At 45.1% G+C, this 27,888-nt stretch overlaps 1 protein-coding gene across 10 annotated transcripts in view; it reads left to right on the top strand.

Moving 5' to 3' along the window:
- Positions 1-27,888, top strand: part of MYT1L (myelin transcription factor 1 like) — a 2,965,652-nt gene that overhangs the window by 1,027,436 nt on the left and 1,910,328 nt on the right. The gene's annotated exons all lie outside the window — the stretch shown is intronic.

Here is a 27,888-nt window from a genome sequence, read left to right as displayed (position 1 = left end):
TGCCAAAAAAAGGATCAAAATGGCTGAAGATTTAATTACTCTGATATGGGTAGCCAACCCCCCCCTTCTAAGAGGCCTAGGCAAGACATTGATTATGAATCTTCTGAACAGGATTCTATTTCTTCTGACTCTTCTAATGAACAGGAATTGTCTATACCTACTTATGAGGACTCTGATGCAGAAGATTCCATTCTTTCTGCTTCTCCCCCTGAGGATTTTTCTTTTGGGGAAACTTTACATACCGTAAAGGAGCATTTCCACTGGGAAAGTCAGGATTTCTCTGAATCTAAAAAGAGACTTAGGGATTTTCTTCTTCTTCCTCAGCATAGGCCTTTGGATATACCTCCTGTTCTAGACATTGTTGATGATGTTTTTTCAGACTCTAGTATGGCTCCTGTTTTTCTGCCTCCGGCTCCTTGTAAGCCAGACAGATACTACAGGGTTCCTGACTCCCACAAATTCCTTTTCAAAAATCCTGTTGCAGATCCTGAAACCATTTCTCAGGGTCCCAAGGGCATTAAGGCTTCTACTGCTAAAAATCCTACCCCTTCTGATAGAGATTCCAGGACGCTGGATAGATGGGGTAAGAAGGTTTACACTTCTGCAACCTTGGCAATCAGGGCTTTAAACTGTCAATTTCATGTGTTAAAATATCAAAAGCATATCATGGGACTGCTTAAACAGAAAATGATGTTAATTTCTGACTGTGTGGAAAACAAAGATTTACATTATTTATTGCATTCAGCTGAACAAGTTGGAAAACATACTTTGCAATGTGGTTTTAATTGTTTGGAGGCCTCTTGCAGAGCTGCTGTAACTGGGTCTGTGCTAAGAAGGCATGCTTGGCTCAAAGAGCAAAATCTGTCTGATCATGTTAAAGCAAAATTGTTGGATGCTCCTTTACAACATGACCGTCTTTGGTAATAAGGCTGAAGAAGTTTTAAAAAAGTTGGAAGATAAAGCTAAATCTATGCAAATTGTGAAAGATTTCTTACAAGTGCAAACTCCAAGATTTAGTAGGCACTGGCCTACTAAGAACAGGTATTTTCCAGTTCTTTCGAGAGCCACTCAAGTCAAACCCAGACATTCCAAAGGCTCCAGGTTTCAGTTCCAAGGGACTTTCAGAACAAAACAATGGGGTGCCTCCTCTTCCAAATCTGGAAACAAGACACCTCCCTATGGGAAGCAGTCTCAATGACTTCCCTTTACACTTACCAAGCACTTACCTTTTAGCCACCCCTTTGGGGGGGAAACTGGATCTTCATGCAAGAAACTGGCAACTTATAACCGAGGACAAATGGGTTTTAAATATAGTATCCCAGGGTTACAGATTTCATTTCCACATGTTGCCAATTCCAAACGGATGGCCAGACCTGCCCCCAAATCAGTGGGCAGAGGCCCAGAAACAAGTACTTTCCCTCATGAGCCTGGGGGCTATTCATCCAGTACCAGAAGAGGAGAAGGGACAAAGTTTCTATTCAAGATTTTTCCTGGTACCCAGAAAAAACAAATCATGACATCCAATTCTGGACCTGTCTACTGTAAACACCTTTCTGGACATTCCAAAATTCAAGATGCTGACTCCACCAATTACCTCCTATGCTAGGCGGAGATGCCTGGTTGGCAGCTGTAGATTTAAAAGAGGCTTACCTGCATATCCCACTCAGGGAATCTTGCAGAAGATACCTCAGCTTCAAAGCAGGCTACTTGCATTACCAGTTCTCTGCACTGCCCTTTGGCTTATCTACTGCGCCCAGGGTCTTCACAAAGTGCCTGTCACCAGTAATTGCATTTTGCGGGCAAAGAAATATTCAAATATATCCATACCTGGACAATTGTCTAATTCAGGCAGAAAACAAGAACACTCTTCTAAACCATCTGGCATTTGTAAAAAGGGTTCTAACTTGTCTAGGGTACACTATAAACGAAAATAAATCACAACTGGTACCCTCTCAAAACATTACATTACTGGGTGCAAGCTTGAATACAACTGCCCAGATGTCTTTCCTTGTGCCAGAGAAGCAAATTCATTTGGTGATTTACTTCAAACAGGTGGCCACAAAAACCCTGCTTTCTGCAAGGCAAGTACTGCAAGCCTTGGGGCTCATGGCCTCCTGCATTATTTTAATTCCATATGCAAGACTGCATATGAGGAAACTTCACTGGTACTTAAAAAGTCTATGGAGTCAGCATTGTCACAGCCTGGAAACAATGATTCCTATCATACCTTACCTGCAACTACAGTTCCTATGGTGGGCAGAGGCCTGCCACCAAAACAAGGGACTGCCATTCACACCATCCCCTGCCAACCAAACCCTAACTACAGACGCATCAGACTATGCTTGGGGGGCACATCTGGCAGGGAAGTGCATTTAGGGCAAATGGAGCCCAAATCAAATGCACCTTCATATCAATCAAAAAGAAATGCTATCTGTACAGAATACACTGACAGCCTTCTAGGACTACCTTCATCCAGGACAATTAATGATAAAGACAGACAACACCACGGTTATGTGGTACATAAACAAGCAGGGGGTACACACTCCTACCCCCTTTGCAGACTAGCCATGGCATGGTGGAACACGGCCTTGACCTATCAAGTACAACTACAAGCTCAATTCCTGCCAGGAAAGCTGAATACTCTGACTGGCAGACAAACTAAGCAGAATTCTCATGGACCCACACAAATGGAAACTGGAACCACGGATTTTCAACATGTTGACACACAAATGGGGGAGCCCAGAAATAGATCTTTTTGCCTCACCCCAGAACTATCAGTTGGACAAATTTTGCACAAGAGCTCATCACAAAAAAGCCTGGAAAATGGATGCTCTATCCTTCAGCTGGAAAAACCTATCAGTCTATGCCTTTCGCCCTCTGCCTCTGCTCTCCAAAGTTCTACTAAAAGTCAAACAGGACAAACCAAAAATGATTTTGATTGCTCCAGACTGGCCTCACCAACACTGGTACCCACTCCTGTGCAATGTGTCACACCTTCCACCATGGCACCTGCCTCAGACACCTTACTTATTGTTTCAGCAGAACAACCAAATGCTGCACACTCAGCTCCAAACTTTGAATCTTGCAGCATGGCTAATCACCTAAATTCACCCTTAGCATCCCTCAGCAAACCTGTGATGGATGTCATTTTGGAGGCGAGAAGGCCTAGTACTAGAAAATTTTGCTGACATACGGAACAGATTCTGTGCCTGGAATCAATCTCAAGGGATAAGCACAGCAGTGCCCAACATTCCTCAGATTTTACAATACTTAACTGAGATGCTTCACAAGGGTATGTCCTTTTCTTCCATAAAAATCCATGCCTCAGCCATTTCAGCTCATTACAACACAGAACCTCCCATCTTCTCTCATCCTCTGCTAAACCAGTATCTCCGAGGGGCCAAAAACTTAAGACCACCCAGAAGAGCTCCAACCCCTGCCTGGGACCTCAATTTTGTATTGGAAAAGCTCACTCTCCCTCCTTTTGATCCAGCTGCTACTGCAGACTTAAAAATTCTCTCCTGGAAAACAGCTTTCATTTTAGCAGTCACTTCAGCTAGAAGGATTTCCGAATTACAGGCTCTTATGGCAGTGGAGCCTTTCATCATTTTTCATGCGGACAGGGTATCTCTAGGACCAATCCATCCTTCATGCCTAAGGTGGTGTCTAGTGTGGCTCTTAATCAGACCATTTATTTGCCAACTTTCTTTCCCAATCCTCAGAACAAAGGGGAGTGGATTCTGCATTTATTGGATGTACACAGAAAACTTAGATTTTACTTAAACAGGAAAAAATCTCAAAGAAAATCTGAACAAATGCTGGAGGCATTTGCTACAGGGACAGAGGGAAAGGCTATTTCAGAGCAAACCATTTCCAAATGGATAAGCCTTTGTGTTCATTTCTGCTATATGCACCATGGAAAACCTATCCCTCAGGGGATCAGATCCCATTCCACTAGGGCTGCATCTACTTTTACAGCCTTTCTCAGAGGTGTTCCTACCAGGGACGTCTTAGAAGCTGCTACCTGGAGCTCAGTTCATACATTCACCAAACATTACCATTTACCACTTTTCTCTAAATCCAGAGCTGGCTTTGCCACTGCTGACCTGCAGGGCCTTATAGCTGGTCCTAATGCTATATAATTCCCTCCACCCAAACATAGCTTTTGGAATCTACCCAAATGTAATGACTGCAACAGTGAAACACGAAGAACATAGTACAGTTGTGTACACTTACCATAAATATAGATGTTCGAGTGTATTCACTGTTGCAGTCCTAGTTACCCTCCCTCCAGCCCCCTTTTTTTTCTATGGCTATACCTCTACTTTCTTTCACTATGCTTAAAAGCCCTTTTGGTGTATTTGCTTTTGGGATTGGAGGTATATTTTTGTGTTTTTAATTTTATTTGCTCCCCATTTGGGGGGCACCTGACATCTGGGGCAAGAAAAACTGATGTAATGGTGGCGGCTGCATGTTTTATACCCCTGATGACCTGACATCATGGAAGAAGGGACAGCAACCAATGCTGGACCCAAGACTTTGTTAATCAGGCCGACTGAGGGGAACCTGCCAGCAGATTAACCAAATGTAATGACTGCAACAGTGAATACACTCAAACATCTCCATTTATGGTAAGTGTACACAACTGAACTTTCTGCTGCATGATCTCACAGCCAAAGAGTGACTACAGGAGCCTGGTAGTACAGGTTCTGTAGTGTGATTTCACAGCCTCAGAGTGACTAGAGCAGCCTGGTAGCACAGATTCTCTGGCATGATCTCACAGCAGCAGAGTTACTACAGCAGCCCGGTAGTACAGGTTGTGTAGCATGATCTCACAGCCTCAGAGTGACTACAGGAGCCCGGTAGTACAGGTTATTTGTAGCATAATCTCACAGCCTCAGAGTGATTACAGCAGGCCGGTAGTACAGGATGTAATTCGTGTTTCACTGTTGCAGTCATCACATTTGGGTTATCTGCTTGCAGTAGCCCTCAGTCGGCCTGATTATCAAAGTCTTGGTCCTGCGTCGGTTGCTGTCTTATCTTCCATGACGTCAGGTAGTCAGGGGTATAAAACATGCAGCCGATGCCATTACATCAGTCTTTCTTGCCGTGGGGTGCCCGAAGCAGAAGCAGTTTGCAAGTGCCAGTCGTCCGACTCCTGAAATTTTCCTTTTCGAGTTTCAGAACCAAAGTCTTCAACTAAAGCTAAGTACCCCGTTGGGGAAACTTTTTCTTGCTCTAAACCAATGTCAGTAAAAGTCAGTAATTGTATTACTTGTGGAAAGCAAAAACCTCATAATGATTTTCATTTGTACTGTATTCCTTGCCTAGGCCCTGACCACTACGTACCTCGCTGTCAGTTTTGTGCCTTATTTAAGCAATGAACTATTCGTCGTCGGTATATTTTCGCTTCTAAATATTTTGGTACTCGGTTCAATTATCCAGATATGTCTTCGGTAAACCATCCGACTACCCACATTCCGAAAAAAACGCAAAGATAAAGACAGAGACAGTCCGCCTAGGTCCAAAGCTTCTCCTAAGCCAGTCACCAGTTCGCCGGTACTCAGTGATGCGCTTTCGCAGCCCTGATACCCGCCACTTCAAATTCGCAGGCCTCTACTGAGACTCATTTGGAGTCCTGTATGCCGCGAGATGCTTCAACTGTGGGACCTGCGGATGTCTCTACTTTGTATGGTTCCAGAGCCGCTGTGCAGGCACCGGCTTCTGAGGGTGTATTCAGGCCTAATGCACTTGAACATCTACATTTATGGTAAGTGTACACAGCTGTTCTTTCTATAGCTTGATCTCACAGCCTCAGAGTGACTACAGAAGCCCAGTAGTACAGGTTTTTAAGCTTGATCTCACAGCCTCAAAGTGATTACAGCAGGCCGGTAGTACAGATTTTGTTGCATGATCTTACAGGCTCAGAGTAACAATAGCAACCCGGTAGTAGACATTCTGTAGCACAATCTCAGAGCCTCAGAGTGACTACAACAGCCAGGTAGTACAGGCTCTGTAGCATGACCTCACCACCTCAAAGTGACTACAGCAGCCCTGTAGTAAAGGTTCTCTATCATGATCTTACAGTCTCTTCTGATGCATGATCTCACAGCCTCAGAGTGAATACAACAGCCCGGTAGTACAGGTTCTGCAGCGTGATCTCAGAGCCTCAGAGTGACTACAGCAGCCCAGTAGTATAGATTCTGTAGTGTGATCTCACAACTTCAGACTGAATAGAGCAGCCAGGTAGTACAGATTCTGTAGCATGATCTCACAGCTGCAGAGTTACTACAGCAGCCCGGTAGCACAGGCTCTGTAACAAGATTTCACAGCCTCAAAATGACTACAGCAGCCAGGTAGTACAGGTTCAGTAGCATGATCTCACAGCCTCAGAGATACTATAGCAGCCTAGTAGTACAAGTTCTATAGCATGATTTCATAGCATAAAAGTGACATTAGCAGCCCAGTAGTATAAGATTTTCTTCATGTTTCACTGTTGCAGTCATCACACTTGGGTTATCCTGCCAGGGGTAGCCCTCAGTTGGCCCGAATACCAGAGGTTTAGTATTTCTGTGTCAGTTGCTGTCACTCCAGGACTGATGTCAGGTCATCACTGGTATAAAGTCAGGCAGCCGATGCCAATACATCAGTCTTTCTTGCCAAGGAGCCCAAAGCAGAAGCAGTTCACACAAGTGCCGGTCGGCTGCTACCTGAGTTTGTTTCCGAATTGAAGTTGAAGTCTTCTAAAGCTAAGTACCCCATTGGGGATCCTTTCTTCTTGCTCTAACCGATGTCAGAAAAAGTTAACAATTGTCTCGCCTGTGGAAAGCAAATACCACACCGAGACTTCCATTCTTACTGCGTCACCTGTTTAGGCCCAGACCACGACATCCCTCGCTGTCACTTTTGTGCTTTGTTCAATGTGAGAAGTATACATCATAGGGCCCTTATTGCAGCTAAATATTTTTGCTCTCGATCTCTGTATTCTGAAATGGCTTCGATAAGCCATCAGACTACCGATCTTCCGAAAAAACATAAGGATAAAGACAGAGACAGACCGCACAGTTCCAAAACTGCCAACGATGCTTCCATTAAGCTAGTCGCCAGTTTGCCGGTCCTCAGGGAGGCACTTTCGCAGCCCCTGATGCCCACTTCTGTGGATTCACAGGCCGCTACCAAGACCCATTTGGAGTCTGGTATGCCACGAGATTCTTCTTTGACTAAGGATCCTGCGGATGTCTCTACCTTGAATGGGTTCGGAGCCACTGAGCAGGCACCGGCTTCTGAGGAAGTTCTTCGCACTATCGATACTTGACACAAACTGACGACTTCTTTTCCGTCTTCAGCTCTATCTAAAACTACCGAGTTTCTAAGGCCCAGGGTATGAAATGCACCTAAAAAACTGACGACTCAAGCTCAGGCACCTTCCTCCATGCCTCAGTCTCAAATGCTTAAAATGGCAGAAGACCTTATCATGCTTATTAGGGGAAGCCAGCCTACCCCTTCAAAAAGAAAAAGAGATTTTTCTCCAGCAATTTTATCTGACCAAGAGTCCGAAGACTCTGAGGTGTCTGAATATGAAGATATGCAACCCCTATCTTCTTATGAGGATTCTGATGCAGAGGAATCCATTCCTTCAGCCTGTCCTCCAGAGGATTGTTGAAACCCTACATACTTTAAGGGAGCATTTCCAATGGGAATGTCAGGACTATCCTCAGTCCAAAAAGAGACTCAGGGAATTCTTAGATTTAACACAGCACAGACCTTTAGCCATTCCTCCAGTCATGGATGTTGTGGATGATGTCTTTATGGAATTCAGTTTGACTCCTGACACTGTTCTTCCTTCTCCCAGGAAACCTGACAGGTGTTACAGAGTCCCTGACTCTCACACATTTCTTTTCAAAAATCCTACTGTTTACCCATTAGTCATCTCCCAGGGACCTAAAGGAATAAAAGCATCCACAGCTAAGAAGCCCACCCCCTCGGACAGGGATTCCCAAGCTTTAGACAGATGGGGTAAAAAAGTATACACCTCTACAACTCTTGCCATTAGAGCACTAAATTGTCAGTTCCACATGCTGAAATACCAACAACATTCCATGGAACTCCTCAAACAAAAAATATCTACCTTTCCTGCTTGTGCAAAAAAAAAAGGATTACAGGAGCTTATGCATTCTGCAAACCAAGTTACTAAACCCTCCTTGCAATGTGGCGTTGATGCCCTAGAAGCATCTTGCAGGGCAGCAGTCACAGGTACTATACTTAGAAGGCATGCTTAGCTTAAGGAATAGACCTTGCCAGACCATGTCAAATCAAAACTATTGAACACACCACTGAACAAAGACAATTTGTTTTGCACCAAGGCAGAAGAGGTCTTAAAAAAGATGGAAGAAACAGCTAAATCTATGCAGACAGTTAAAGACTTCTTACAGGTCCAGCCTCCAAGGTTCAGTAGGCATTGCCCCTCCAAGCACTGGTCCTTTCCAGCCCCCTCCAAGCCAGCTCAGACAAGACCTGGGGAAACAGACCCCACAGACAGCAGTCCCAGGGAATGCAGAGATCTAAACAATGGAGTTCCTCCACTTTAAAAGCAGGGAGTGCTAAGCCACCCCCTTATGGAAAGAACTCACAATGACTTTACACTTCCACCCATTACCTCTGCCCACCTGCTTGTGCCCCTAAGAAGAAAACTCTCCTCCTATGCAAAAAACTGGGCCTCTAATACCAATGACTGATGGGTCCTCAACATAGTGTCCCAAGGATACACATTTTATTTCCACACTCTGCCAACCCCAAAAGGGTTCCCAGATCTTCCTCCAAACCAGTGGGCAGAGGCCATAAAACAAGTCCATTCCCTACTCTCTATGAGGGCAATACAGCCTGTTCCTGCAGAACAGATAGGCCAAGGATTCTATTCCAGGCTTTTCCTGGTACCCAGAAAAGAAGACACCTGGAGCCCAATCCTCGATCTACCAATTCTAAACACCTTCCTGGTGATACCAAAATTCAAAATGCTCAATCTCCAGCAGCTTCTTCATATGCTTTCCAAGGATGCTTGGTTAGCTACCCTAGACCTAAAAGAGGCCTATCTACACATCGCAATCAGGGATTCTTGCAGGAAATATCTATGTTTCAGGACAGGATCTATGCACATTCAGTTCTTTGTGCTTCCCTTTAGCTTATCCAGTGCTCCCAGAGTTTTCACAAAATGCCTGGTTCTAGCCATTGCTTTTTTCAGACAAAGGAATTTTCAAACGTACCCCTACTTAGACGACTGCCTGATTCAGGCAGACAATCAGGAAAAGCTGTTACAGCACCTGACATTTGTAAAGGACCTACTGGCCTCCCTGGGGTATACTATAAACAAAAAGAAATCCAAACTAGTCCCCACTCAAAAAATTGTATTCCTGGGACAAGCCTGGACACAGCATCCCAGATGGCATTCCTTACTCCAGAAAAACAAGCCTACCTGACAGGCTACTTCTCTCAACTAGCCACGAGAACCCAGTTATCCGCAAGGAAAATCCTGCAAGCTGTGGGATCCATAGCATCCTGCATTCTACTAATTCCATATGCCAAATTGCATATGCAGAAACTACAGTGGTACCTAAGAAGCCTTCGGTGTCAACACTCTCAGGACCTGGAAACTATCATACCTGTAATACCTTGTTTAAGGAAAGATTTTCTTTGGTAGGCTGCAGCATGCAACCACAACAAGGGTCTACCCTTCAAACAACCCCATGCCACCCAGGCCCTAACCACAGATGCATCAGATTATGCCTGGGGTGCGCACCTGGATGGCAGGTGCATTCAGGGCCATTGGAGCCCAAATCAAATACATCTGCACATCAACCAAAAAGAGATGCTAGCTGATCAACACGCTCTGACAGCTTTCAGACCCCTACTTTCCCCAGTGTCTCTAGTGATCAAGACAGACAACATCACAGTGATGTGGTATATCAACAAGCAGGGAGGAACCTACTCTTATCCTCTCTGCAGGCTCACCATAACCATTTGGCACACGGCTTCAGCCATGCAAATTCAACTGCTAGCACAATTCCTGCCAGGCTCCCAAAACTCTCTCGCAGACAACTTAAGCAGAAACCTGCTAGACCCACATGAGTGGCAGCTAGACCACAGAACCTTCAACCTTGTAACCCAGAAATGGGGCACCCCGAAGGTGGACCTCTTTGCCTCCCACAACAATCACCAGCTCAGCAAATTCTGTACCAGGGAACCTCACAGCAAAGCCTGGAAAGTGGATGCTCTATCTTTCCAATGGGTAAACCTCTCCATCTATGCATTCCCACCTCTACCACTAATTTCAGGGGTACTGCTCAAAATAAGGGAGGAAAAAACAAGAGCAATCTTGATTGCCCCAGACTGGCCAAGCCAGCACTGGTTCCCACTGCTGCACAGCCTGTCACCCCTGCCACCATGGCACTTACCACAGATCCCAACACTCCTGACCCAGAAGAATGGAGAATTCATGCATACACAATTGCAGACCCTGAACCTGGACGCCTGGCTTATTCCCTAACCTCTCCTCCAGCTGCCAGCCTAAGCAAACAAGTACTGGATGTTATACGTGAGACCAGACACCCCAGCACTAGAAAATCCTATGTTAACAAGTGGAAAAGGTACTGCACCTGGATCCAGGCTAAAGGAGCTGAAACAGCACAGCCCTCCCTACCTCCCATCCTGGATTACCTAGCAGACCTAGTACACAGGGGCCTTTCCTTCTCTTCCATTAAAATTCATGCCTCTGCCATCTCTGCTCATTACAGCACAGAGGCCGCTGTTCTCTCACCCTCTCATCAAACAGTTCCTAAGAGGGGCTAACAATTTAAGGCCATCTAGAAGAGCTCCTACACTAGCTTGGGACCTTACCTTTGTGTTGGAAAAGCTCACACTACCCCCTTTTGAGCCTGCAGCTTCAACAGAGTTAAAATTCCTCTCTTGGAAAACAGCCTTGCTTCTGGCCATCACTTCAGCTAGAAGAGTTTCAGAGTTACAAGCACTCATGGCTGTAGAGCCCTTCATCATTTTCCATGCTGACAGGGTCTCCCTCAGCACTAAGCCAACTTTCATGCCTAAAGTGGTTTCCAGTGTGACTCTCAGCCAATCTATTCATTTGTCCTTCTTTTTCCCTTACCAAGGGGGAAATAATTCTGCATTATCTAGATGTGCACTGACAGCTCATATTCTACCTAGCTAGGACTAAATATTTTAGGAAACTGACCAATTGCTAGTCAGCTTTGTAGCAGGAGCAGAGGGCAAGGCCATATCCAAACAAATAATCTCCAAATAGATAGCACACAGCATCCATTTCTGCTACAAACACCATGGGAAACCGCCCCTTAAGGGGGCCAGAATGCATTCCACCAGAGCAGCCTCCACCTCTGCAGCTTTTCTCAGATGGGTCCCTACCAGGGACATCCTGGAGGCTGCAACATGGACATCTGTTCATACCTTCACCAAACATTACCACCTGTCTATCTTCTCGAAATCCAGGGCAGGCTTTGCAACTGCAGTCTTGCAGGGCATCCTAGCCAGCCCCCAGTCTTATTGACTGCCTCCACCCTTTTCTTCAGTTGTAATGACTGCGAGAGTGAAACATGAAGAACATAGTACAGTTGTGTACACTTACCATAAATGTAGATGTTCGAGTGTATTCACTGTTGCAGTCCTGGTTTCCCACCCTACATCCCCCCTTGTCTCTCTCTTTCTCTCTCTTCCTCACCCCTTACAGGGGATTGTTTGGTATTTACTTTCTACTGGTGGTGTTCTTCCACCATAACCTAGCTCTCTATTTGAGGGTTCCTGAAAGTTGGGGCAAGAAAAACTGATTGTCGGCTGCCTGATTTTATACCATTGATGACCTGACATCAGTCCTTGAGCGACAGCAACCAACGCAGAAATACTAAGCCTCTGGTATTCAGGCCGACTGAGGGCTACCCCTGGCAGGATAACCCAAGTGTGATGACTGTAACAGTGAATACACTTGAACATCTACATTTATGGTAAGTGTACACAACTGTACTTTCTGTAGCATGATCACATAGCCTCAGAGTGACTACATCAGCCCGGTAGTACAGGGTCTGTAGCATGATCTCACAGCATCAGAGTGACTACAGCTGCCCAGTTGTACAGGCTCTGTAGCACGATCTGACAGCATCAGAGTGACTACAGCAGCCTGGTAGTATAGGTTCTGTAGCATGATTTCACAGCCTCAGAGTGACTACAACAGCCCGATACTACAGGTTTTGTAACATCATCTCACAGCCTCAGAGTGAATACAACAGCCTAGGAGTACAGGTTCTGCAGCATATTCTCACAGCCTCAGAGTGTCTCCAGCAGACCGGTAGTACAGGTTCTGTAACATGATCTCACAGCCTCAGAGTGACTACAAAAGCCCGGTAGTACACGTTCTGTAGCACAATATCATAGCCTCAGAGTGACTACAGCAGCCCAGTAGTATAGGTTCTGTAGCAAGATCTCACGGGCTCAGAGTGACTACAACAGCCCGGTTGTACAGGTTTTGTAGCATGATCTTACAGGCTCAGAGTGACAGCAGTACTCCGGTGGTAGACGTTCTGTAGCACAGCCTCAGGGCCTCACAGTGATTACAGCAGCCCAGTAGTACAGGTTCTATAGCATGATCTCACAGCCTCAGTTTGAATACAACAGCCTGATAGTACAGGTTCTGCAGTGTGATCTCACAGCCTCAAACTGACTAGAGCAGCCCGGTAGTACAGATTCTGTATGATGATCTAACAGTGGCAGATTTACTACAGCGGCCCAGTAGTACAGGTTCTGTAGCATAATTTCACAGCCTCAGAGTGACTACAGCAGCCTGGTAGTACTGGTTCTGTAGCCTGATCTCACAGCTTCAGAGTGACTACAGCAGCCCGGTAGTAAAAGTTCTCTATCATGATTTTACAGTCTCAGAGTGACTACAGCAGCCTGGTAGTACAGTTTCTGTAGCATGATCTAACATTCTCAGAGTGACTACATCAGCCTGGTAGTACAGGTTCTGTAGCATGCTCTCACAACCTTAGAGTCACTATAGCAGCCCAGTAGTACAGGTTCTATAGCATGATCTCACAGCATAAAAGTGACTTCAGTAGCCCGGTAGTATAAGTTCTGTAGGATGATCTCACAGCCTCAGACTGAATACAGCAGACAGGTAGTACAGCTTCAGTAGCATGATCTGAGAGCCACAGAAAGACTATAGTAGCCCGGTAGTAGAGGATGTTCATCGTGTTTCATTGTTGCAGTCATTACATTTGGGTAATCTGCTGGCAGGTTGCCCTCAATCGGCCTGATTAACAAAGTCTTGGGTCCTGCGTCAGTTGCTGTCCCTTCTTCCATGACGTCGGGTCGTCAGGGGTATAAAACATGCAGCCGACGCCATTACATCAGTCTTTCCTGCCGCACCATGCCTGAAGCAGAAACAGTTCACAAGTGCTGGACGGCCGACTCCTGAAATTTTCGTTTTCGAGTTTCAGAACCGAAGTTTTCAATTAAAAGCTAAGTACCCCACTGGGGAAACTTTTTCTTGCTCCTTACCGATGTCAGTAAAAGTTAATAATTGTATTACTTGTGGGAAGCAAATACCTCATAAGGATTTTCATTTGTACTGTATTCCTTGCCTAGGCCCTGACCACAACGTACCTTGCTGTTGGTTTTGTGCTTTATTTAATCAGCACACTATCCATCGTCAGTACATTTTTGCTTCTAAATATTTTGGTTCTCAGTTTAATTATCCAGAAATGATGTCGGTTAGCCTTCTGACTACCGGAATACAGAAAAAAATGCAAAGAAAAAGACAGAGACAGGTCGTTGAGGTCCAAAACTGCCAACGACGCTTCTCCTAAGCCAGTCGCCAGTTCGCCGGTACTCAGTGAGGGGCTTTTGGTGCCCGTTATACCCGCTACTTCTGATTCACAGGCCTCTCCTGAGACCCATTCAAAGTCCAGTATGCCGCGAGATGCTTCATATATGGAACCCGCGGATGTCTCTACCTTGGATGGGTCCGAAGCCTCTGAGCAGGCACCGGCTTCTGAGGGTGTATTCAGGCCTACAGACTTGCATATTAAACCGACTCCAACTTCAGTACTAAGGCCTAAATCTCGATCTATGTCTAAAAAAAACGATGCCCCCAGCCACATGTTCAGGCCCCTATGGCTAAAAAACAAATGATTAAGATGGCTGAAGATTTAATTACTCTAATCAGGGGTAGTCAACCCCCCCCCCCCCTCCAAGAGGCCTAGGACTGAACTTGACTATGAATCTTCTGAACAGGACTGTGTTTCTTCTGACTCTTCTAATAATCTGGATTTGTCCATACCTACTTATGAGGACTCTGATGCAGAGGATTCCATTCCCTCTGCTTCTCTGCCTGAGGATTTCTCTTTTGGGGAAACTTTACATACCTTAAGGGAGCATTTCCACTGGGAAAGTCAGGATTTCTCTGAATCCAAAAAGAGGCTTAGGGATTTCCTTCTTCTTCCTCAGCATAGGCCTTTGGCTATACCTCCTGTACTAGACATTGTTGATGTGTTTTTGGAATCCAGTATGGCCCCTGATTCCTTGCCTCCAGCCCCTAGCAAACCAGACAGGTACTACAGGGTTCCTGAGTCCCACAAATTCCTATTCAAAAATCCTGTTGCGGACCCTGAAACCATTTCTCAGGGGCCCAAGGACATTAAGGCTTCTACTGATAAAAATCCTACGCCTTCTGATAGAGACTCCAGGGCGCTGGATAGATGGGATAAAAAGGTTTATACTTCTGCAATCTTAACAATCAGGGCTTTAAACTGTCAATTCCATATGCTAAAATATCAACATCATATCATGGGACTGCTTAAACAGAAAATTATGTTGATTTCTGACTGTGTGGAGAATAAAGATTTATAGGATTTATTGCATTCAGCTGAACAAGTTGGCAAATATACTTTGCAGTGTGGTCTTGATTCTTTAGAGGCCTTTTGCAGGGCTGCTGTTACTGGGTCTGTGCTTAGAAGGCATGCTTGGCTTAAGGAGCAATCTCTGCCTGATTATGTTAAAGCAAAACTTTTAAATGCTCCTTTACAGCAGGACCGCCTGTTCGGCAATAAGGCTGAAGAAGTTCTAAAAAAGATGGAAGATAAAGCTAAATCCATGCAGACTGTGAAAGATTTCTTACAAGTACAACCTCCTAGATTTAGTAGGCACTGGCCTACTAAGAATTGGTCCTTTCCATCTCCTTCCAGAGCCACTCCAGCCAAACCCAGACATTCCAAAAGCACCAGGTTTCAGTCCCAATGGACTTTCAGAACTAAGCAATGGGGTGCTTCAACTTCCAAATCTGGAAACAACAAGGCACCACCCTATGGTAAACAGTCTCAATGACTTTCCTTTAAAATTACCAAGCACTTACCTCTTAGCCACCCCTTTGGGGGGAAAACTGGCTCTTCATTCAAGAAACTGGCAACTTATAACCCAGGACAAATGGGTTTTAAATATAGTGTCCCAGGGATACAGATTTCATTTCCACATGTTGCCAACTCCAAACGGGTTGCCAGACCTGCCCCCAAATCAGTGGGCAGAGACTCAGAAACAAGTACTTTCCCTCCTAAACATGGGGGCTATTCAACTAGTACCAGAAGAGGAAAAGGGACAAGGTTTCTATTCCAGGCTTTTCCTGGTACCCAGAAAAGACAAATCATGGCATCCAATTATGGACTTATCTACTCTAAACACCTTTCTGGACATTCCAAAATTCAAGATGCTGACTCTTCACCAGTTACTTCCTATGCTAGGCAAGGATGCCTGATTGGCAACTCTAGATTTAAAAGAGGCTTACCTGCATATCCCACTCGGAATCTTGCAGACGATACCTACGCTTCAAAGCAGGCTGCATGCATTATCAGTTCTCTGCACTGCCCTTTGGCTTGTCTACTTCACCCAGGGTATTCCCAAAGTGCCTGGCTCCAGTAATTGCATTTTGCAGGCAAAGAAATATTCAAATATATCCATACCTGGACGATTGTCTAATTCAGGCAGAAAACCAGGCCATTCTTCTAAAACATCTGGCATTTGTAAAATGAGTTCTAAATTGTCTAGGATACACCATAAACAAAAAGAAATCTCAACTGGTACCCTCTCAGAAAATCACATTCCTGGGTGCAAGCTTGAATACAACTGCCCAGGTGGTTTTCCTTACTCCAGAAAAGCAAAATCATTTGGTGACTTACTTCAAACAGGTGGCCACAAAAACCCTGCTATCTGCAAGGCAAATACTGCAAGCCTTGGGGTTCATGGCTCCTGCATTTTTCTAATTCCATATGCAAGACTGCATATGAGGAAACGTCAGTGGTACTTAAAAAGTTTATGGGGTCAGCATTGTTACAGCCTGGAAACGATTCCTATCATAACTTGCCTGCTCCTAGAGTTCCTATGGTGGGTAGAGGCCTGCCACCAAAACAAGGGACTGCCATTCACACCACCCCTTCCACCCAAACCCTAACTACAAGCGCATCAGACTATGCATGGGGGGGGGGACCATCTGGCAGGGAAGTGCATTCAGAGCAAATGGAGCCCAAATCAAATGCACCTTCATATCAATCAAAAAGAAATGCTAGCTGTACAGAATGCACTGACAGCCTTCAAGGACTACCTTCATCCAAGACAGTTACTGATAAAGACGGACAACACCACGGTTATGTGGTACATAAACAAGCAGGGGGGTACACATTCCTACCCCCTCTGCAGACTAGCCATGGCATTGTGGAACATGGCCTTGAGCTACCAAGTACAACTACAAGCTCAATTCCTGCCAGGAAAGCTGAATGTTCTGGCAGACGAACTAAGCAGAAATCTCATGGACCCACACAAATGGAAACTAGAACCACGGATTATGGGGGAGCCCAGACATAGATCTTTTTGCCTCACCCCAGAACTACCAGTTGGACAAATTTTGCCCAAGAACTCATCACAAAAAAGTCTGGAAAGTGGATGCTCTGTCCTTCAACTGGAAAAACATATCATTCTATGCCTGTCCCCCTCTGCCTCTGCTCTTAAAAGTTCACTAAATGTCAAACAGGACAAAATCAAAAATGATTTTGATTGCTCCAGACTGGCCTCGCCAACACTGGTACCCACTCTTGTGCAGTGTGTGCAGTGTGTCACACATTTCACCATGGCACCTGCCTCAGACACCTTCCTTACTGTCTCAGCAGGAGAACCAAATTCTGCACCCTCAGCTCCAAACATTGAATCTTGCAGCTTGGTTAATCACTTAAATTCTCCCTTAGCATCCCTCAGCAAACCTGTGACAGATGTAATTTTGGAGACAAGAAAATCTAGTACTAGAAAATCTTATGCTGACAAATGGAAAAGATTCTGTGCCTGGAATCAATCTCAAGGGATGAGCACAGCAGTGCCCAATTTACCTCAGATTTTGTAATACTTAACTGAGATGCTTCACAAGGGCCTGTCTTTTTCTTCCAAAAAAATCCATGCCTCAGCCATTTCAGCTCATTACAACACAGAACCCCTCCCCCTTCTCTCATCCTCTTCTAAAGCAGTATCTCAGAGGGGCCAAAAACTTGAGACCACCCAGGAAAGCTTCAACCCCTGCCTGGGACCTTAACTTTGTATTGGAGAAACTCACTCTACCTCCTTTCGAGCCAGCTGCTACTGCAGACTTAAAATTTCTTTCCTGGAAAACAGCCTTCATTTTAGCAATCACTTCAGCTAGAAGGATATCTGAATTACAGGCCCTTATGGCAGTGGAGCCTTTCATCATCTTTGATGCAGACAGGGTGTCACTCAGGACCAATCCATCAATCATGCCCAAGGTGGTATCCAGTGTGGCTCTTAATCAGTCCATTCATTTGACAACTTTCTTTCCCAATCCACAGAACAAAGGGGAGTGGATTCTGCAATCATTGGATGTACACAGACAACTTAGATTCTACTTGAACAGGACTAAATCCCGAAGAAAATCTGAACAACTGCTGGTAGCATTTGCTGCAGTAGCAGAGGGGAAGGCTATTTCAAAGCAAACCATTTCTAAATGGATAAGCCATTGTATTCATTTCTGTTATAAGCACCATGGAAAACCTTTCCCCCAGGGGATCAGATCTCATTCCACCAGGGCTGCATCTACTTCTACAGCCTTTCTCAGAGGTGTTCATGCCAGGCATATTCTAGAAGCTGCTACCTGGAGTTCAGCTCATACTTTCACCAAGCATTATCACTTACCAGTTTTCTCTAAATCCAGAGCTGGCTTTGCCACTGCTGTTTGCAGGGCCTTATAGCTGGTCCTAATGCTGTATAAATCCATCCTCCCAACCATAGCTTTGAGAATCTACCCAAATGTAATGACTGCAACAGTAAAACACGATGAACATAGTACAGTTGTGTACACTTACCATAAATGTAGATGTTTGAGTGTATTCACTGTTGCAGTCCTGGTTACCCTCCCTCCAGCCCCCTGTTTTTCTCTTACTATACTTCTACTTTCTTTTACTATGCTTAAAAGCCTTTTTGGTGTATTTGCTTTTGTTTGGAGGTATATATTTTTGTGTTTTTAATTATATATCTATATTTTGCTCCCCATTTGGGGGGCACCTGACATCTGTGGCAAGAAAAACTAATGTAATGGTGTTGGCTGCATGTTTTATACCCCTGACGACCTGACCTCATGGAAGAAGGGACAGCAACTGATGCAGGACCCAAGACTTTGTTAATCAGGCCGACTGAGGGCAACCTGCCAGCAGATTACCCAAATGTAATGACTGCAACAGTGAATACACTCGAACATCTACATTTATGGTAAGTGTACACAACTGTACTTTCTCTAGCATGATTTCACAGCCTCAGAGTGACTAGAGCAGCCCAGTAGTACAGATTCTGTAACATGATTTCAGAGCCTCAGAGTGACTACAGCAGCCTGGTAGTACAGGCTGTGTTACATTATCTAACAGCCGCAGAGAGAAAACAGCAGCCCGGTAATACAGGTTGTCTAGCATGAACTCACAGCCTCAGAGGAAAGTACAGTTTTGTACCTACCATAAATGTAGATGTTCGAGTGCTAATACAGCTGCAGTAATCACAGATGGGTTTTCAGCCGTCAGGGTCCTCGGTCGGCGAATTCCAAAGTCTTGGTCCGGCATCGGTTGTCGTCGCTTACTCTTCTGACGTCAGTAAGGCCAGAGTATATAAGACACAGCCGACGCCATGTTCTTCAGTCTTTCTTGCCCCAGATGTCAGGTGCCCCCAAAAGGAAGGCAATACATAAATAAGGCTTATCTACATATGCAAGCAATGCAATGTAATACAAAATCAGTGTAAGCAAGCAAATAAAACATAGCAGGATAACCCAGTCAGGTGGTATGAAGAGGTTGTTAGGCCCCATGCCTTTACCAAGTGGGGAAGGAGGGAGGGAAACCTGTACTGCAGCTGTATTAGCACTCGAACATCTACATTTATGGTAGGTACAAAACTGTACTACGTTCATCGTGCATACAGCTGTAGTAATCACAGATGGGTAGAGTCCCAAAGCTATGCATAGGGTGGTAGGTACTATGAGGAACTGGGTTGAGCCAGAATGCCCTGCAAAACAGCAGTGGCAAAGCCTGCTCTTGTTCTGGAATATAAGGGTAGGTTGAAGTGTTTTGCGAAGGTATGTACAGAACTCCAAGTGGCTGCCTCCAAAATATCCTTAGTAGGAACGCCTCTGAGGAAGGCTGTAGAGGTGGCTGTGGCCCTGGTGGAGTGAGATCTGATACCAGTAGCGACAGATTTCCCATGATAGGAATAACAAAACTGTATGCAGTGGCCAATCCACTTGGAAATGGTCTGTTTGGTAACTGGTTTCCCTTGAGCCCCTATGGCATAGGACACAAAACGTTGTTCTGATTTCCTGAAGGACTTTGTTCTGTCCAAATAATAACGTAGCTGCCTATGGATGTCTAAAGTGTGAAGCAGCCTCTCCCCTTTGTTTTGAGGGTTAGGATAAAGGTAGGTAGGTGTAAGGCTTGATTTAAGGCAATCCTGAATACCTCTTTTGGCATAAAAGATGGATTGGTAAGGGAAACCCTGTCCTGATGGAAGATGAGGAAGGGCTGCACCGCCATGAGGGCCTGTAGTTCAGAAACCCTACGAGCTGAAGTGATGGCCAGAAGAAAAGCTGTTTTCCAGGACAAATGTTGCAGATCTGTTGAGGCAGCAGGTTCAAAGGGAGGCAATGTTAATTTTTCTAGTATGTAATTAAGGTCCCAGGCTGGTATTGGTTGCTTCCTTGGAGGTCTTATATTCTTAGCCCCTCTGAGGAACTGTCGTAAGAGTGGGTGAGAGAATAAAGGAGGATCCGTATTGAATTCTGCAGAAATGGCTGAGGCATGTATTTTTATGGAAGAAAATGAAAGTCCACTGTTCAGCAGTTCAGCTAGGTACTGTAAAACCTGAGGCAAGTTCAATTTTCTAGGGTCCTGGCCTCTTTTCTCATTCCAACAGCAAAACCGCTTCCATTTTGCGGAGTAAGCTTTTCTAGTAGATGGTCTTCTGGCCTCCAAAATGACATCCTGCACCTCCTTGGAGAGTAGGGACTGTTGTGGTGTCAAGGAATTTTCCATGCAGCGAGGTTGAGTGTATTCAGCTGACTGTGAAGAGTTTTGTAGCTGTTCTGAGTCAGTAGAAGAGGCATTAGAGGCAGGGACCAGGGAGGAGTATGTGTTAGGCTCCTCAGGAGTGGATACCAGTGTTGCCTTGGCCAATCTGGAGCAATCAGTATCATCCTCGGTTTGTCTGTTCTTGCTTTCAAAAGCACCTTGGGCAGAAGGGGCAGAGGTGGGAATGCATAAACTGTCCATGCTGTCCAACTGAATGAAAGAGCGTCCACTTTCCAGGCCTTTGGATGAAAGGTCCTTGAACAAAACTTTTTCAGTTGATGGTTCCTGTGGGAGGCAAAAAGATCTATGTCTGGCCTCCCCAGGCTTGGATTATCTCTGTAAACACCTGAGGATGTAACTTCCATTCGTGTGGATCTGTCATATTTCTGCTTAGAGTGTCTGCCAGTGTGTTTTCCAGTCCTGGCAAGTACTGCGTTTGAAGTTCGATTTGTCTTTCCAGAGCCAAGTTCCAAAGAGTCATGGCTAGTCTGCACAAAGGGTATGAATGTGTTCCTCCTTGTTTGTTTATGTACCACATTACTGTGGTGTTGTCTGTTCTTATCAGTAATTGTCCTGGATGCAGGAAGTTCTTGAAAGCTGTAATTGCATTTATTACTGCTAGCATTTCTTTTTGATTGATGTGAAGGTGCTTTTCCTTTTGGGACCATCTGCCGTGAATGCACCTTTCCTTCATGTGCGCCCCCCAGGTATAATCTGAGGCGTCTGTGGTTATGACTTGTTTTGCTTGAGGCTTGCAGAATGGAAGGCCTGTGTTTACTTGACATGCTTGGGCCCACCATAGAAATTCCTTTTGCAAACATGGAATTATTGGTATAATTGCTTCCAAACTGTGACTGTGTTGAGACCATAGATTTTTTAGGTACCATTGAAGTTTCCTCATATGCAGCTTTGCACATGGGATTAGAAGAATGCAAGATGCCATGAATCCCAGAGCCTGCAGGATTTTCCTTGCAGTAAGCCTGGTACTTTTTGTTAGTGCTTTGAAGTACTGAGATAGTTGCCCTTGTTTTTCTGGCGTAAGATATGCCATCTGGGTGTTTGTGTCCAAGTTGGCACCCAGGAAGGTTATTTTCTGAGATGGTGTTAGTCTTGATTTCTCCTTGTTGATGGTATATCCCAGAGAAAGCAGTAACCGTGTCACATATGCCAGATGTTCCAGTAGTATGCGTTTGCTGTCCGCTTGGATCAGGCAGTCGTCCAGATAAGGGTAAATTTGTATCCCTTGAAGTCTGCAGTAGGCAATCACTGATGCCAGGCACTTTGTGAATACTCTGGGTGCAGTAGATAAGCCAAAGGGCAATGCAGAGAATTGATAGTGGATTGAACCTGCAAGAAATCTGAGGTATCTTCTGCAGCTTTGTCTGATTGGGACATGCAGGTATGCCTCCTTGAGGTCCAATGTTACCAGCCAAAACTCCTTGCCCAGCATGGGAAGAAGTTGCTGTAATGTGAGCATCTTGAATTTTGCACGAGTAGGAATGTGTTTAGGATGGATAAGTCCAAAATGGGTCTCCAGTCGGTTCCTTTTCTTGGTACCAGAAAAGTCTTGAATAAAAACCTTGACCTTGTTGGTGTGTAGGTACCTTTGTATAGCTCTCATGTTTAGGAGCTTTGAAATTTGCAGTTGTGCCTCTGCCCTTTGATTTTGTGGCAGGTTTGGCATGCCTCTCATTTTGGAAGAGTGTGAGATTGAAATTTGTAGCCTCTGTTTATAATGTCCAGTATCCATTTGTCTGTTGTGACAATATGCCAATTGCTTGCAAATAATGCTAGTTTCCCTCCCAAAGGTGCTGTCAGCTGAGACTTGCTTGGCATGGAAATGAGGGAGTCATTGGGTTTGCTTCCTGTATTGTTGTGCACTGTCTTCACCACCTCTTGGTGCTGGAGATTGCCATTGTCTGCCTCTGTATGATCCTTGTGATTGCCCTCTGCCCTTGTGCCTGTATCTACCTCTTTGGGGCTTGTCAGTGGCTGGAAAGGACCAGTTTCTTGAAGGCCAATTTCTGCTAAAACGTGGTGGTTGGACCTGTAAGAAAGCCTTGACAGTTTGCATAGATTTGGCTTTTTCTTCCATTTTCCGTAGTATGTCCTCAGCATTAGTACCAAATAGTACATCCTTTTGTAAAGGAGCATCAAGAAGTTTAGCTTTCACATGATCAGGTAAATTTTGTTCCCTAAGCCAGGCATGTCTGCGAATGACTGATCCTGTAGCAGCTCTACTGGAAGCCTCTAGGGCATCATAACCACATTGTAAGGTGTGTTTACCCACTTGCTCCACTATGCATCATATCCTGTAACTCTTTTAAATCTGGTTGTTCAGGTTGAGACATTTTGTTCCTTAATTGTGATAACAGATACTGTTGATATTTAATCATATGAAACTGACAGTTTAAGGCCCTCATGGCTAGGGTGGCCGAGGTATATACCTTTTTACCCCACCTTTCTAGAGATCTGGATTCCCTTTCTGCAGGGAGTGGATTCTTGGCAGTGGAGGCCTTTAATCCCTTGGGACCTTGTGAAATGGTTTCAGGGTCAGCATTATGGCCTTTGTAGAGAAATTGGTGAGAGCTGGGTACTCTGTAATACCTATCAGGTTTTACTGGTGCAGGAGGCAGAGAATCAGGGTTAAGGCAAGCCTCCGACTAGACATCATCCAGTACATCCAAAACAGGGGGTATAGCCAGGGGTCTGTGCTGAGGTAACCAAAGAAATTCCCTTAGTCTTTTCTTGGAATCTGAAAAGTCTTGGCCTTTTCCCTCAAAGTGTGCAAAGTTTCCCCAAAAGAAAAATCCTCAGGAGGGGATACAGAAGGAATGGACTGTTCTGCATCCGAATCCTCAAAAGGGGAGTAAGAGTGTTCCTCTGCATCAGAATGCTCTGATAAAACGGATCCCTGATCAGAAGAGGGAGATTCTTCCTCCACTCTGGGTCTCTTGTCAGGAGGGGGCTGAGAACCTCTGATAAGAGTAATTAAATCCTCAGCCATTTTAAGCATCTGTTTCTTAGGCATGGGTCCAGGAGAGGGGCCCTGTGCAACAGGCCTCGTGGGATGCCTGGCTGCTTTGGATTTAGTAAAAGCCTTTATTGAAAAAGAAGACGAGGGCCTAAATACACCATGGGTGGAAGTGGACCTGTCCACATTAGTAGGCTCGACATTAGCAGGGGCTTCGGTTGTAGTCTGGGAAAGGGCCGAGGACCCAGCGGTCTCGGGTACAGAGAACACCGCCAAAGGAGTGTCGTCAGTAGTCAGGGACTGCAAAGGCGTCTCGCTGAGAACCGGACCACGTGTAGCCTGTTTTGGCGTGGTGTCGGTGGGGACCGTGGGTCTCGCGAGTCGGTCCTTTTCCTTGCGTTTTTTGGACAAAACGGTAGTCGGAGTGTCTGACGACATCTTATAATCAAAAGCTTTACCAATGTAGTGTTGGGTGAACTCCGCCCGATGCTTGATAGTGCGTTTATTGAAGGTAGCGCAAAAGCGACAGCCCGAGACGTCGTGGTCTGGGCCCAAACAAGGTATGCAATGGGAATGGAAATCCTTATGCGGTATTTGCTTCCCAAAAGAAATACAATTATTAACTTTTTCTGACATCGGTCTGAGGCAAGAAAAGTTTCCCCAACGGGTACTTAGCTTTAAAGAATACTTCGGTTCCAATTTTTTTTGTGATTCAGGAGCTGGCCGACCGGCACTTGCGAACTGCTTCTGCTTCGGGCACCGCGGCAAAAAAGACTGGAGAACATGGCGTCGGCTGTGTCTTATATACTCTGGCCTTACTGACGTCAGAAGAGTAAGCGACGACAACCGACGCAGGACCAAGACTTTGGAATTCGGCCGACCGAGGGACCGCCTGACGGCTGAAAACCCATCTGTGATTACTGCAGCTGTATGCACGATGAACATCTACAGCAGCCCGGTAGTACAGAGTCTGTAATATGATCTCACAGCCTCAGAGTGACTAGAGCAGCACGGTAGTACAGATTCTGTAATATGATCTCACAGCAGCAGAGATACTATAGCAGCCTGGTAGCAGAGGCTCTGTAGTAAGATCTCACAGCATAAAAGTGACTTCTGCTGCCCAATAGTACAGGTTCTTTAGCATAATCTCACAACCTCAGAGTGACTACATCAGCCTGGTAGTACAGGCTATGTAGAATGATCTCACACTGTCAGAGTGACTACAGCAGCCTGGTAGTATAGGATGTTCTTTGTGTTTCACTGTTGCAGTCATCACATTTGGGTTATCTGCTTGCAGTAGCCCTCAGTTGGCCTGATTATCAAAGTCTTGGGTCCTGTGTCGGTTGCTGTCTCATCTTCCTTGATGGCAGGTAGTCAGGGGTATAAAGCATGCAGCCGACGTCATTACATCAGTCATTATTGCCGTGCGGTGCCCGAAGCAGAAGCAGTTCGCAAGTGCCGGTCTGCCGACAACTGAAATTTTCATTTTCGAGTTTCAGAACCGAAGTCTTCAACTAAAGCTAAGTACCCCGTTGGGGAAACTTTTCCTTGCTCTAAACTGATGTCAGTAAAAGTCAATAATTGTATTTCTTCTGGAAAGCAAATACCTCATAAAGATTTTCATTCATACTGCATTCCATGCCTAGGCCCTGACCACAACGTACCTCGCTGTCAGTTTTGTGCCTTGTTTAAACCATGAACTATTCGTTGTCGGTACATTTTCGTTTCTAAATATTTTGGTACTCGGTTCAATTATTCAGATATGTCTTCGGTAAACCACCCGACTATCGACATTCTGAAAAAACACAAAGATAAAGATAGAGACAGGCCACCTAGGTCCAAAGCTGCTGATGACACTTCTCCTACGCTAGTCACCAGTTCACCGGTACTCAGTGAGGTGCTTTCGCTGCCCCTGATTCCTGCTACATCAGATTCACAGGCCTCTACTGAGACCCATTCGGAGTCCGGTATGCCACGAGATGCTTCAACTGTGGAACCTGTGGATCTTTCTACCTTGGATGGTCCGGAGCCACTGTGCAGGCACCAGCTTCTGAGGGTGTATTCAGGCCTACTGACTTGCATATTAAACCAATGCCATCTTCTTCTTCTAGGCCTAAAACTCGAACCATGCCTAGAAAACTGACACCCAGACCGCATGGTCAGGCCTCTATGCCTAAAAAACAAATGATAAGAATGGCTGAAGACCTTATTACTTTAATCAGGAGAAGCCAATCTTCCCCCTCTAAGAGACCTAGGACTGAATTTGCTTATGATACTTCTGACCAGGATTCTGAAATTTCTGTCTCGTCTGATGAGCAGGATTTACCCTTATCTACCTATGAGGATTCTGATGCAGAGGACTCTATTCCCTCTGCTTCTCCCCCAGAGGATTTTTCTTTTGGTGAAACCTTGCATACTCTTAGGGAACATTTTCTCTGGGAAAGCCAGGATTACACTGATTCTAAAAAGAGGCTTAGAGATTTCTTACTCCTGCCCCAACACATGCCTTTAGCTATCCCTCCTGTGCTGGTCATTGTTGACGATGACTTTTCGGAATCTAGTTTGGCCCCTGACTCTTTACTGCCTGCCCTCAGAAAACCTGATAGATATTATAGGGTTCCTGATTCTCACAAGTTCCTTTTTAAAAATCCTACTGCGGATCCTGAGATCATTTCACAGGGACCCAAGGGCATTAAGGCTACTACTGCCAAAAATCCTACCCCCTCTGATAGAAATTTCAGGGCCTGCATAGATGGAGTAAGAAGGTATGCACCTCTGCAACCTTGGCCATCAGGGCCTTAAATTGCTAGTTTCATATGTTAAAGTATCAGCAGCATATTATAGGATTGCTTAAACAGAAAATGATGTTGATTCCTGATTGTGCTGAAAATAAGGATTTACAGGATTTAATGCATTCTGCTGAACAGGTTGGAAAACATACTTTGCAGTGTGGTTTTGATTCACTAGAGGCATCTTGCAGGGCTGCTGTCACCGGTTCTGTACTTAGAAGGCATGCTTGGCTTAAGGAGCAGTCTTTGCCAGATCATGTTAAAACTTGCTGGATGCTTCCTTAAATCAGGACCACCTGTTTGGTGACAAAGCAGAAGAAGTTCTTAAAAAGATGGAGAAAAAAGCTAAATCTATGCAAACTGTTAAAGATTTCTTACAAGTGCAGCCTCCTAGATTTAGTAGGCATTGGCCCTCAGAAAATTGGAACTTTCCTGCCTTTTCCAGGCCTTCTCAGTTCAAACCCAGAACCAGCAGAACACCCAAGCTTCAGCCCCAGGGTACGCACAGGATTAAGCAGTGAGGGGCTCCCACTTCCATATCAGGGAGTAGTAAGACTCCCTCTTATGGTAAGCTGTCTCAATGACTTAACTTTAAAATTTCCAAGCATTTCTTAACTGACTGCTCCTTTTGGGGGAAAGATTGCTCTGCAAGCAAAAAACTAGGAACTCATTACCCAGGACAAATGGGTTTTAAACATAGTTTCCCAAGGATACAAATTCACTTCCACACGTTACCAACCCCAAACGGTTGGCCAGATCTACCCCCAAATCGGTGGGCAGAGGCTCAAAAGTAAGTACTCTCTCTCTCTCTTAAGATTAAAGGCTATTCAGACTGTATCAGAAGAGGAAAAGGGACAAGGTTTCTACTCAAGACTTTTCCTGGTACCCAGAAAAGACAACTCATGGTGTCCTATCCTTGACCTGTCTATCCTAAACCCCTTTTTGGTGATTCCAAAATTCAAGATGCTAACTCTTCACCAGTTGCTTCCCATGATAGGCAAAGATGCCTGGTTGGCAACACTGGATTTAAAGGAAGTCTACCTGCACATCCCAATCAGGGAATCTTGCCAAAAATACCTACGCTTCAAAGCAGGCTGCATTCACTACCAGTTCTCTGCACTGCCCTTTGGCTTATCTACTGCACCCAGGGTATTCACAAAGTGCCTAGCTCCAGTCATTGCATTTTGCAGGCAAAGAAATATTCAAATATACCCATACCTGGACAATTATCTAATTCAGGCAGAAAGCCAGGACATACTTCTGAATCATCTGGTATTTGTACAAAAGGTGTTAACTTGTCTGGGGTACACCATAAACGAAAAGAAATCACAGCTGGTACCCTGTCAACAAGTTACATTCCTGGGAGCAAGCTTGAACACAACTTCCCAGATGGCTTTCCTCAGGACAGAGAAACAAATTAATTTGACAACTTACTTCAAACTAGTGGCCACAAAAACCCTGC

Source organism: Protopterus annectens, chromosome 1.part0 (genome assembly GCF_019279795.1).
Source record: "Protopterus annectens isolate FY-2018-M chromosome 1.part0, PAN1.0, whole genome shotgun sequence".
NCBI lineage: Eukaryota > Metazoa > Chordata > Ceratodontiformes > Protopteridae > Protopterus > Protopterus annectens.
The sequence above is the reverse complement of the archived record's forward strand: the minus strand, read 5'-3'. Positions and strand labels throughout refer to the sequence as shown.